Here is a 12,197-nt window from a genome sequence, read left to right as displayed (position 1 = left end):
ATTTTGGAAAAGAAGATATCTGAGATACAGAAGGAACTGGAAGAGCACAAAGATTCACCATTATTAACTAAATTCAATGTGGACATTAAAAAACGTCTAGAAAAAGTTGATTCAGATACCCAAAAGAAAAAAGTAAAGAAATACCACAGAGACATGAATGATTTCAGGAAGAAACAAATCTACTTGTGGCAAATCCCATCACAGGAGAATATATATGACCCCATGCTTTTTTCTCATAACAGAGAGGAAGGTCCATCTACTAGCAATCATAATAATATGGGAAATGTGGCCACACATAGAGAAAATCCCTGGCAACAGGCTCAAGGGAAAGGAAAAAAGGGGAAACCCAAACAAACGGGGAATATTCCCAATCCCTCCACTCCAACACCAGGACCGAAGCCTCTTCTACAAGTGACTGGTGGTGCAAGAGACAACCATACCAATCTATCGTATGCACAACCACCACAAAGGTTTCAAACATACAATAGGTTTGAACCTTTAAGGGTGGAAGAAAACACTCCCCTAAATTACCAACAACCTTTTTTATGGAGAGGTTGGAGGGGAAGAGGCAGAGGGAGGGGTCAGAGACCAGGGAGAGGGAAATCCTGGAACAATCCCAGAGGGCCGAGGGAAGAAATGGATTATCAATACCAAAAAGGGTTGAGAAACAATTCAATGGGCTACCACCATACAGAGGATGTAGAGGAGGACGAAGGGTTCAGAAAAATAAGATGCAAGATGGAATAAAAAGTATCAACAATCTGCCAGGAATCGAATTGAACCAAAAAGAAATACATATCTTGAATGCTGGTTTAAAATGTGGTATAAAAAAAACCCGTAAACAAGTTTAACGTCTATATGGACATACAGAAATATATTAGAAAAGTAAACATGAAGAAATACTTTCTAAATACGAATCCAGCACAAAATAGAACAACGAATGTGTCAAGTAGATCCACTACTATAGGGGTTAACAGTGGTTTAAAAAAGAATTCCCTGTTCAACCCACCCCAAACTTCGAATCATAACATTGATGTTTTTAAACAATTATTGATAAAGGATCTGGATAAAATTAAACCCATCAGAAATGCCAATCCAAGGTATATCCAAGAGGGGATTGAATCTTTAGAAAAAAGAAAAGATGTAATAATCCGGCCCGCGGACAAAGGTGGTGGAGTGGTAATCTTGGAAAAGAGTTATTATCACAACCAACTGATGGGTATGCTTGGAGATATGGAAGTATACGGCAAACTAGATCATGATCCTACCCTTACATATAGAAAAGATTTGAACAATCTGATCGAATTGGGCTTTAATAAAAGGATAATAACCAAAAAAGAGATGAAATATCTAGTCCCAAGTTTTAGCCGTATCCCTACAATATATACACTTCCTAAAGTGCATAAAGACCAACTTAACCCTCCAGCCAGACCGATTGTGAATAGTATTGGTTCAGTGTCCACACGGGTAGGAGAATATTTGGACCATTTTTTACAGGAAAGTGTGACACAAATACGGGCATATTTAAGAGACACTAAAGATTTTTTATGCATTTTAGAAAATGTGATCCTGCCAGATACAATCGAAATTTATCTAGTGACTGCTAATGTATCATCATTGTACACGATCATTCAGCATGAAGATGCTATTTTAGCTTTGAATTGGGCCTTGAGTCAACGTACAGATCTACCTCATACACAAAAAAAGTTTTTAGGAATGATTTTAGAATATTGTTTGTCCCATAATTACTTTTGGTATGGTGGACAATTTTATATTCAAAAACGGGGCGTTGCAATGGGAGCGAAATTTGCACCGTCCATTGCTAACTTATTTATGGGTGAATGGGAAGATAAAAGGATCCATGCTAACCGTAGGAAAGAGTTGCTATTGTACAAAAGATACATTGACGACATGTTTTTCATCTGGGTTGGAGATGAAACATCATTGTTGACATATATGAAAGATCTCAACACTAACAAACAAAACATTAAGCTGGACTTCACATGGAGCCGTGAAACAATTAATTATTTAGATGTAAATGTATCCATAGTTAATGGACAGATCTGTACAAAAGCATACTTTAAACCCACCGATCGTAACGGTTATTTACCCGTACAAAGTGGACACCACCCAACATGGTTGAGGAATATACCGAAAGGCCAGATGCTAAGAATTCGCAGAAATTGCACACATGATAATGACTTTCTGACTCAATCAACCATAATCAAAAACAAATTTGTCGAGAAAGGATATAAGGCCGCTAAGATCGACCAGACAATTCAGGAAGTGTATGATATCCCCCATAGTGAATGTCTGGCAACAAAAGAAAAAGTAATTAATGAAAGACACCAATGGGGTTTCATCACAGAATATAATGTGCAATATCGTGAATTTGAAGAGATTTTTAAGGAGCATTGGGAGATTTTAAAAATGGATAAAGTTTTAGGACCGGTTTTACCCACTAATCCTATATTTATTTACCGTAAAGCACCGACCATTGGTGACAGAATTGTCAAAAAAGTCCTGGATTTACCAAAAACACCTAAGATGTTTTGGAATACTCCCGGATTTTATGCATGTAGACGCTGCAAAGCATGTCGTCAAGTTAATACTCATTTCAGAGGACTTACTACCTTCACATCAAGTGCTAACGGTAGAACTTTTGAAATTAAAGAAGTGATAACATGCATGTCCACCCACGTGGTATACAGTATGGAGTGCATGTGTGGTTTGATATACTGTCAGGAACGCTCCCTGTGCACACTAAAGTGCTGTCATGAATCTGCCACCTAAGGGTTAACCTAGCTCAGACTAATTTCATTAATTGGCAATAGGCTGCCTTATTTAAGCACCTCAGAAGCACAGTGTCTTTGCTGTCTGATCTGAAGCTTCTCCTGTGTTCCTGAACCTGAAACCTGTTGTATCCAGTTTGATTCCTGTTTGACCTCCTGGCTTGTCCCTCACCTCGCTTGTCTGCTGCCCGCCCTGACCTCGGCTTGTTTGTGACCACTCTTTTGCCTTATCCTTGTCTGTTTATCTGCCACCAGATCCGGACCTGTTCACCTCCTGGCAGGGCAACCCCGAGGACCGCGACCTGGTGCTATACACGCAGCAAAATCCAACCTCACCATCTGAGGCTCTGGTGAAGACCGGTTGGCACTTAGATTCCGCACCTCGGGTTAGCCTGCGTCTACTGCCTGGGTGACTCGTCTGTGCTCCATCCCTCGGTGACCTAGAGGCTACCCTCTGCACGTCAGGCTCGCCTCTAGAGTCCTGACAGTATCAGACAGCCATGTCGCAGCCTGCAAGAGGGGCCTCACCATTGGATGCGATCTGCCAGCATCTCACAACTTTATCTCAAGCCGTAAAGACACTTCAGGAGGGCTACATGCATCTGGAGGAACGGATGCGTTCTGCACCTGGGAACCCCCCTGTGATGACAGATTCTTCTTCCTCGGTACCAGTAGAACCTAGTCCAGGTCCCACAGTAGTGATGTTGCCACCTGAACCCTGGGTCCCTACACCCGAAATGTTCTCAGGGGACAGAGGCAAGTTCAGGGCGTTTCGCAACGCATGTGAATTATATTTCTCTCTGCAACCTCGGACTTTTTCCTTGGAGGCTACCAAAGTGGGCTTTGTCATCTCCCTGCTCCTGGATGAACCACAGTCTTGGGCTCATCGGCTTATTGAAGAGCGCAGTCCTCATCTAAAGTACTTATTGTCTTTCTTCAGTGCCATGGCTCAGCTGTATGACGACCCTCAGCGAACCTCCACCGCTGAAGTTGCTCTGCATGTGCTTCAGCAGGGTCAAAGAGTTGTGGAAGACTATGTAACAGACTTTAGGCGTTGGAGTTCCGACACCCAGTGGAATGACGCTGCATTACGGTATCAGTTTCGTTTTGGTCTCTCTGAAGGGCTGAAGGATGAGCTAGCCCGGGTTGGGGTTCCTGACACCCTAGAGACTCTAATAAATCTGGCTATCCAGATAGACCGTCGGCTCAGGGAACGCCGTGCAGAACGTTCCACCCAGCAGCCTCGTCCAGCCTGGATGATGCCACGGTTCGCGGCCCCGGTAAACGTCCCTTCCTTTAATCCGATTCCTACCAGCTCTGCTCCTGCAAACCTTGCTACGGATGTCCCGGAACCCATGCAGCTTGAGGTTTAGAGACCTGCCCTGTCTACTGAAGAAAGGCATCGCCGGCGACAGAACAATCTCTGCCTGTACTGTGGAGAAGTCGGTCACTACGTGCGCTCCTGCTCTGCGAAGCTACGTAAGTGCCTTTCCATCTCCCCATCCAGTGGTCCAGCATCCGCTTCCAGTGCTTCTCACCTAGCCTTCCCTGTCTCGTTTCAGCTTCCAGGAGGTAGCATATCAGTAACCGCGATTATTGACTCCTGAGCATGTAGTTGCTTTATCGACCTGTCATTCGGTGTTCAACGGGGTATTCCACTTCAACCCAAGACCCAAGGACTTACCATCTTCCTGGCTGATGGTTCCCACATCAGTTCCGGACCTGTAACCCAGGAGACTCCTCCTCTCCTCATGATCTCCTCTTGTGACCATAAGGAACTAATAAGCCTAGACGCTATTGCTTCCCCCTTGTTTCCAGTCATCTTGGGGCTACCTTGGTTGAAGGTCCAATCGACTGGACCTCTGGAGTCCTCAAGTTCCCCTCTACCTACTGCTTGAATTCCTGCCTGCCTGACTCTCTCAGCTCCTCCAGAACCTTGCTGTGCCTAGAATCTGATCCAGATTTATGCTCTGTTGTGCCTGAGGCTTACCATAATTTTCTGGACGTTTTCAGCAAACGTGGGGCTGAGACCCTTCCCCCTCATCGTCCTTATGACTGCCCTATAGAGCTGCTTCCAGGGGCCGAGATTCCATTTGGTCGTATCTACCCACTATCCGAACGGGAGTTGGAGGTTCTTAAGGAATACGTGGACGAAAGCTTAAAGAAGGGTTTCATCCGTCCATCTACTTCACCAGCAGGAGCAGGATTCTTTTTTGTAGAAAAAAAGGATCACTCTCTCCGTCCTTGTGTGGATTACCGAGAGTTGAATAAAGTCACGGTTAAAAACCGATATCCTCTCCCCTTGGTTCCAGAACTCTTTCAGAGATTAAGGTCTGCTGTCTTGTTTACCAAATTAGACCTACGTGGGGCCTACAATTTGGTTCGTATCCACGAAGGGGACGAGTGGAAAACAGCGTTCCGTACCAGGTTTGGGCATTTCGAGTACCTGGTGATGCCCTTCGGTCTCTGCAACGCCCCGGCTACATTCCAGCATTTTGTAAACGACATCTTCAGAGACTGGCTTGACACCTTCGTAATTGTCTATTTAGACGATATTTTAATCTTTTCTGCATCTCTGGACCAGCATCGGGAGCACGTCAGGAACGTTCTCGGCCGCCTCCGCCAACATGGACTCTATGCTAAGGCCGAGAAATGTGAATTTGAACAGCAAAGCATCCAGTTCTTGGGCCTGATCATATCCACCGAAGGAGTTAGGATGGATCCTCAAAAAGTTTCAGCTATCCTGCATTGGCCGGCCCCATCTGACAAAAAGGGGGTGCAGCGCTTTGTTGGATTTGCAAATTTTTACAGGAGATTCATTAAGGGGTTCTCTACCATCATCTTCCCTATCACACAGCTTACCAAGCAGAACATTCGCTTACATTGGTCCCCTGAAGCCCAGACCGCCTTCTCAGTCCTGAAAAAGCTGTTTACTACTGCTCCCATCCTGAGACACCCTGATCCCACCTTACCTTACCTCCTTGAGGTAGATGCCTCAGAAGTGGCTGTAGGGGCTGTTATCTCCCAAAGACAGGGAGTTAAAGACTTGGTACACCCTGTAGCCTTCTTTTCCCGCAAACTCTCTCCAGCGGAGAGAAACTATGATGTGGGCGATTGTGAACTTTTGGCCATCAAGGTGGCACTCGAGGAGTGGCGATATTTACTCGAAGGGGCAGCACATCCCATCCTTATCTTCACCGACCACAAGAACCTTGAATACTTGAGATCTGCTAAACGGCTGAGACCACGCCAGGCACGGTGGGCTCTTTTCTTTTCAAGGTTCGCGTTTCATATTACTTACCGACCTGGTTCCAAGAACGTCAAACCGGACGCACTCTCCCGCATGTTCGATGACCCAAAGGAAATACCTGTACCTGACACCATGCTGTCTGAAGGTAACTTTCTTCTTCCATTAACTAATCTGATGGCTCATATTAAACAGGCTTCTGTGAGTATTTCCTGTCTTCCTGAAATTTCTCTGGTACCTAAGGACGGTTTGCTATGGTTTGGGGACAAGATCTTCGTTCCAGAAGATGTCCGAATGTCGGTTCTGGGTTCTTGTCATGACCATCCCTTGGCAGGTCACTTTGGAGTCCGTAAGACCCTTGACTTGCTGCAGCGTACATTCTGGTGGCCTGACCTGGAAAAAAGTTGTAGGGACTACGTGTCTTCCTGTGCTGTGTGTTCCCGAAGCAAGCCCGCGAGAAGTAAGTCATGGGGTCTCCTTAGACCACTTCCAGTTCCTGATAGACCATGGAGGATGATCGCCATGGATTTTATTGTGTAACTTCCTCCTTCTAAGGGATGCTCTGCCATTTTTGTTGTTGTGGATCGATTGTCTAAAATGGCCCATTTTTTGCCCCTCAGGGGTACTCCCTCTGCCAAGGAAACCGCAGAAGTCTTCATAAAAGAGATTGTTAGGCTTCACGGGGTACCTGCAAATATTGTCTCTGACAGAGGGGTGCAGTTCACCTCACGCTTCTGGAAAGCATTATGCAGTCTGTTGAAGATTGAATTATCCTTGTCTTCTGCTTACCACCCACAGACTAATGGGCAGACCGAGAGGACCAACCAGACCTTGGAACAGTACATTCGGTGTTTTACCACCTTTGTTCAAGACGATTGGGTGGCCTTGCTGCCATTCGCAGAGTTTGCCTATAATAATGCAAAACATTCTGTTACTGGACAATCTCCATTCTTCTCAAACTACGGCTTCCACCCATCCTTCTTGCCCGATATCCCGTCTGACTCTGGAGTCCCTGCAGTACAGGACACTATTAATTTCTTTGCTCGCAACAGCAAATTACTGCAAGAAGCCATACTTAAGGCACAAACGGCATCTAAGAAGATCTTTGATAGAAGAAGAAGGGGAGAATTAATTCTTCAACCAGGTGACCAGGTTTGGTTGTCCACAACTAACCTCCGTTTAGCCTGTCCATCTAAAAAATTGGCTCCCAGGTTTATTGGACCCTTTCCGGTCAAGAGGAAACTTAATGAAGTTTCCTATGAGTTATCTTTACCCAATTCACTCCGCATTAACCCAGTATTTCACGTCTCCTTGTTAAAGCCTGCAGTTCCCAATACCTTCCCTGGTAGGAGTTCAGAGCCACCCGAACCTGTAATCGTTGATGGAGATGTGGAATATGAAGTAGAAGCTATTGTGGACTGCCGGAAGAGAGGAAACCTGTTACAGTACCTTGTCAAGTGGAAGGGTTATGGTCCAGAAGAAAACTCTTGGGAGCCTGAACGAAACATCCACGCTATGGAACTTATCCAGGCTTTCTTTCGCAGTCACCCACAAAAGAGAAACCTATTGGGCACCCGGAGGTTGCCCTTAAGGGGGGGGCAATGTCCGGAACGCTCCCTGTGCACACTAAAGTGCTGTCATGAATCTGCCACCTTGTAACGCTCTTGCGTTTTTTGTTAGTGAATGGATTTGCAGCTGCAGAATTATTACACTCAGTAGTCATGTAGAGATGTGTTGAACATACATATCCAACTCTCAGGACTCATCACCGTGCACAGCCTGCTTTATGCAAATATACATAAACTCAATATGATGTTCCTGGAGTGATAGGATGTATATGATAGTATAGAGGTGAGAGACAGGCGTTAGAAATGGTGAGCACTCAGTAGTAATATTCAGGAGAGTGGTAGGTGATGATAGGTAGTATGCAGATAGGTTTAGCAATCATGTATAGTAACAGGTGGTAGGGGACAGCAGATGAAGTATACAAGAGAGAGTAACCTAGTGCAATGATGTAGATGATGGTAGGCTCAAGAGCTAGCAATCTATGAAGTTATGCAGATGATAGAAATAGTGCTTACATAGTAACAGTCCTTTAGTATACAGAGGTAGATAGTGTAAGTTAGTTAGGAAGAAATCCCCTGTGGGGTACTTATCACTAGTTGGGTTAGTAGTAGCAAGGTCCAGTAGCAAGAGAGTGATTCGGTAGCGAGATACGGGATCGGTAGCGAGGTTCCGGTTTTGTTCAGGCAAAGGAATAGCTAGAAGCTCCGGCAGCATAGGACAAGACTGGTCAAGCATGCGGTTTGAACGAGCAATGAGTGAGAGAAAACCGGCGATTGAAATAGCCGCTCATAGCGGCGCTCGGCGATGATGTCATCGTTCTTAAAGGTGTATGCGTTCCACCTAGTTAGCAAGGTGGGACGCAATATTAAGGTAGAAATGGGAAATAAGGGTACCAAAGGTACCAGAATCTCACAGTACCCCCCCCCCTTAAGGCCGGCTCCGGAAGGCCTATAGCGCTGGTTTTTCCGGGTATTTCAAGTGAAATGTTTGTATAAGCCTAGGTGCGTGAACATCAGCAGTATCCAACCAGGTGTCGTCTTGGGGTCCATAGTTCTTCCATCTTATGAGATATTGGAGTCTTCCTCTGTGGATACGAGAATCCAGAATCTCCTTGATCTCATATTCTGTCAGGACTCTGGAGGCGAGCCTGATGTGCAGAGGGTAGCCTCTAGCTCACCGAGGGATGGAGCACAGACGTGTCACCCAGGCAGTAGACGCAGGCTAACCCGAGGTGCGGAATCTAAGTGCCAACCGGTCTTCACCAGAGCCTCAGATGGTGAGGTTGGATTTTGCTGCGTGTATAGCATCAGGTCGCGGTCCTCGGGGTTGCCCTGCCAGGAGGTGAACAGGTCCAGATCTGGTGGCAGATAAACAGACAAGGATAAGGCAAAAGAGTGGTCACAAACAAGCCGAGGTCAGGGCGGGCAGCAGACAAGCGAGGTGAGGGACAAGCCAGGAGGTCAAACAGGAATCAAACTGGATACAACAGGTTTCAGGTTCAGGAACACAGGAGAAGCTTCAGATCAGACAGCAAAGACACTGTGCTTCTGAGGTGCTTAAATAAGGCAGCCTATTGCCAATTAATGAAATTAGTCTGAGCTAGGTTAACCCTTAGGTGGCAGATTCATGACAGCACTTTAGTGTGCACAGGGAGCGTTCCTGACATATTCTTCTCCGCCTTCAACTTGTACTGGAGGTGGAGGCAAGATGGTAGGCCTTATTCCTTGGTTAGGAACATGTGGTTTTAGTAGCGACACATGAAAGATGGGATGTATTTTGAGATCTGCCGGTAAGGTGAGTTGCACTGCAGCTTTTCCAATGAGTTTCTTAATTGGGAAGGGTCCCAGAAATAAAGGTCCAAGTTTTTTACTAGGGATCTTTAATCTCAAATTTTTTGTAGATAGCCAAACAAGATCCCCAATAGCATATTGAGGAGAGGGTTTTCTACGTAGGTCGTAGTACCTTTTTTGTTGACTATGGGCATGTGATATGCGGTGTTGAGTAAACCCAGAGAGTCCTTTATTTGGGTGAGATAATCAGAGGCCACTGGGTTACTTGATGGAAGGATGCGTGGTGGAAGAAGAGTGGGATGAAACCCATAGTTCAAGTAGAATGGACTTTGCTTAGTAGTACTGTGGGTTGCGTTGTTATAAGCGAATTCCGCCAGCGGGAGGAGGTCCACCCAATCGTCCTGTAGGTATGAGGTATAGCAACGTAGATATTGCTCAATGCACTGGTTGACACTTTCTGTCTGTCCGTTGGTCTGAGGGTGGTAAGGAGAAGTAAGTTTTCGCTCTATTCGTAGTATCTGACATAGAGCTTGCCAAAACTTGGAGATGAACTGTGAACCATGGTCAGACAGAAGGGTCTTTGGAATACCATGTAACTTAAAGACATGTTTCACTAGCAATTCCGCTGTTTGCTTGGATGAAGGTAATCTTCGAATAGAAATGAAATGTGCCATCTTGGTCAGATGGTCCACTGACACTAGAATGGTGTTAAATCCTTTGGAAGGTGGTAGTTCTACTATAAAGTCTAAGGACACAACTTCCCATGGAACCTGGGGTATTGGTAGACTACAAAGTAGACCAGATGGTTTTGTAGTGTCAATTTTGGACCTTGCACAGATGTCACAAGAAGAAACAAATTTTTGTACGGTCATCTTCATGTCAGGCCACCAAAACTGCCTAGTAAGTAAATTGAATGTTTTAGTCATACCCATATGTCCTGCCATAGGCACATCATGCGACAATTCCAAAATCTTGGTACGCATAGTAGGGGGTATGTAAAGTTTGTCGTTGTAATATAGGAAGCCTTCTGCATCAGCACTTAGTTGTGGTGGAGGTGAATCCAGTCCTATGCTGTGCAAAATCTCTTCCTTCAGGGAACGAACAACACCGACAATACGTTCATAGGGTATTATAGGAATTGAAGGTATTTCGGCGTAGTTATCCTCGGTTAATCGTGACAGCGCATCCACCTTTTTATTTTTGTCTGCAGGAGTGTAGGTCACCAAAAAGTTGAATCTTAAAAAGAATAAGGACCATCGTACCTGCCGGTGGGAAAGAGTCTTGTTAGTCTGAAGGTATTGAAGATTTTTATGATCTGTGTATATGAGAACTGGTAATCGAGTACCCTCAAGTAGGTGTCGCCAATTCTCCAATGCCAATTTTATGGCAAGCAACTCTTTTTCACCCACTGGGTAATTCACCTCGGGGCTGCTTAGTGATTTTGAGAAAAAAGCAACTGGGTGAAGTGGTGAAGTATTTGTTGGTCGTTGGGAGAGAACTGTTCCTACTGCCATATTTGACGCATCTACCTCCAGGATGTATTGAAGGGATGGGTCTGGATGGCGTAGTATGGGAGCAGAAGTAAAGCTTGATTTCAACAAGCGGAAAGCTCCATTTGCTTCTTCTGACCATTTGAATGTTTTTTTTATACTTGTGAGTTGTGTGAGAGGTCTCACAATAGCAGAGAAGTCCTTGATGAACTTCCTATAGAAGTTAGAAAATCCGAGGAATCTTTGTAATGCTTTACGAGTTGTTGGCACAGGCCAATCTAGAATACAGGATATCTTGCTCATATCCATTTTGATTCCATTTTTAGATATGATGTATCCTAGGAATAGTACTTCTTCTTTATGAAATAAACATTTTTTTAATTTTACGTATAAGTTGTGTGCAAGTAGTCTGGACAACACGAGTCTTACATGTTTTATGTGTTCAGATAAAGATTGAGAATAAATAAGTATATCGTCCAGATATACTACAACACAAACATCAAGTAAGTCTCTGAAGATGTCATTTATGAATCGTTGGAAGGCTGCGGGAGCATTACACAACCCAAATGGCATCACGATGTACTCAAACAGTCCGTATCTGGTTCTGAATGCTGTCTTCCATTCATCCCCGTCACGGATTCGGATTAGGTTGTATGCCCCTTTTAGGCCTGATTTCGAAAAGTAGGTAGCCCCGCGCACCTGTTCAATAAGTTCAGGAATGAGGGGTAAGGGATAGCGATCCTTTATTGTAATGGTATTTAATTGCCTGTAATCAATAATAGGCCTGAGACTCGAATCCTTATTGCGGACAAAGAAGAGTCCTGCAGCAGTAGAGGAAGTAGAAGGTCTGATAAACCCTTTCGCCAAATTCTCATCCAAGTATTCCTTGAGATGAGAGAGTTCATCCTGTGAAAGAGGATAAACATGACCGAAAGTCAACTTGCTATTAGGGAGTAGATCGATACAACAATCATAGTCCCTATGGGGAGGCAACACTTGAGCATTTTTCTCAAGGAAGACTTCCGACAAATCCTGGTAACATAGTGGTATAATCTCATCTGTCACCACAGACAGGATCTTTCCATATGATGAGAGATTACACGTGGTTTCGCAATAGTGAGAAGAGAAGGTTAGAGTTCTTGTTTTCCAATCAATGATTGGTTGATGTATGTGTAACCAGGGAAGTCCCAAAATAATGGGAAAATGTGGTGAGGTTAGTACATCAAAAGTGGTAGTCTCCATATGAGACTCATTGGCAGTGACAAGGAGTGCTTGTGTCTGTTTGGTGATTGGACCAGAGGATAACGGAATA

This window comes from Pelophylax lessonae (assembly GCF_965119305.1).
Source record: "Pelophylax lessonae genome assembly, chromosome: 3".
Classification (NCBI taxonomy): domain Eukaryota; kingdom Metazoa; phylum Chordata; class Amphibia; order Anura; family Ranidae; genus Pelophylax; species Pelophylax lessonae.
Note: the sequence above shows the minus strand (reverse complement) of the source record.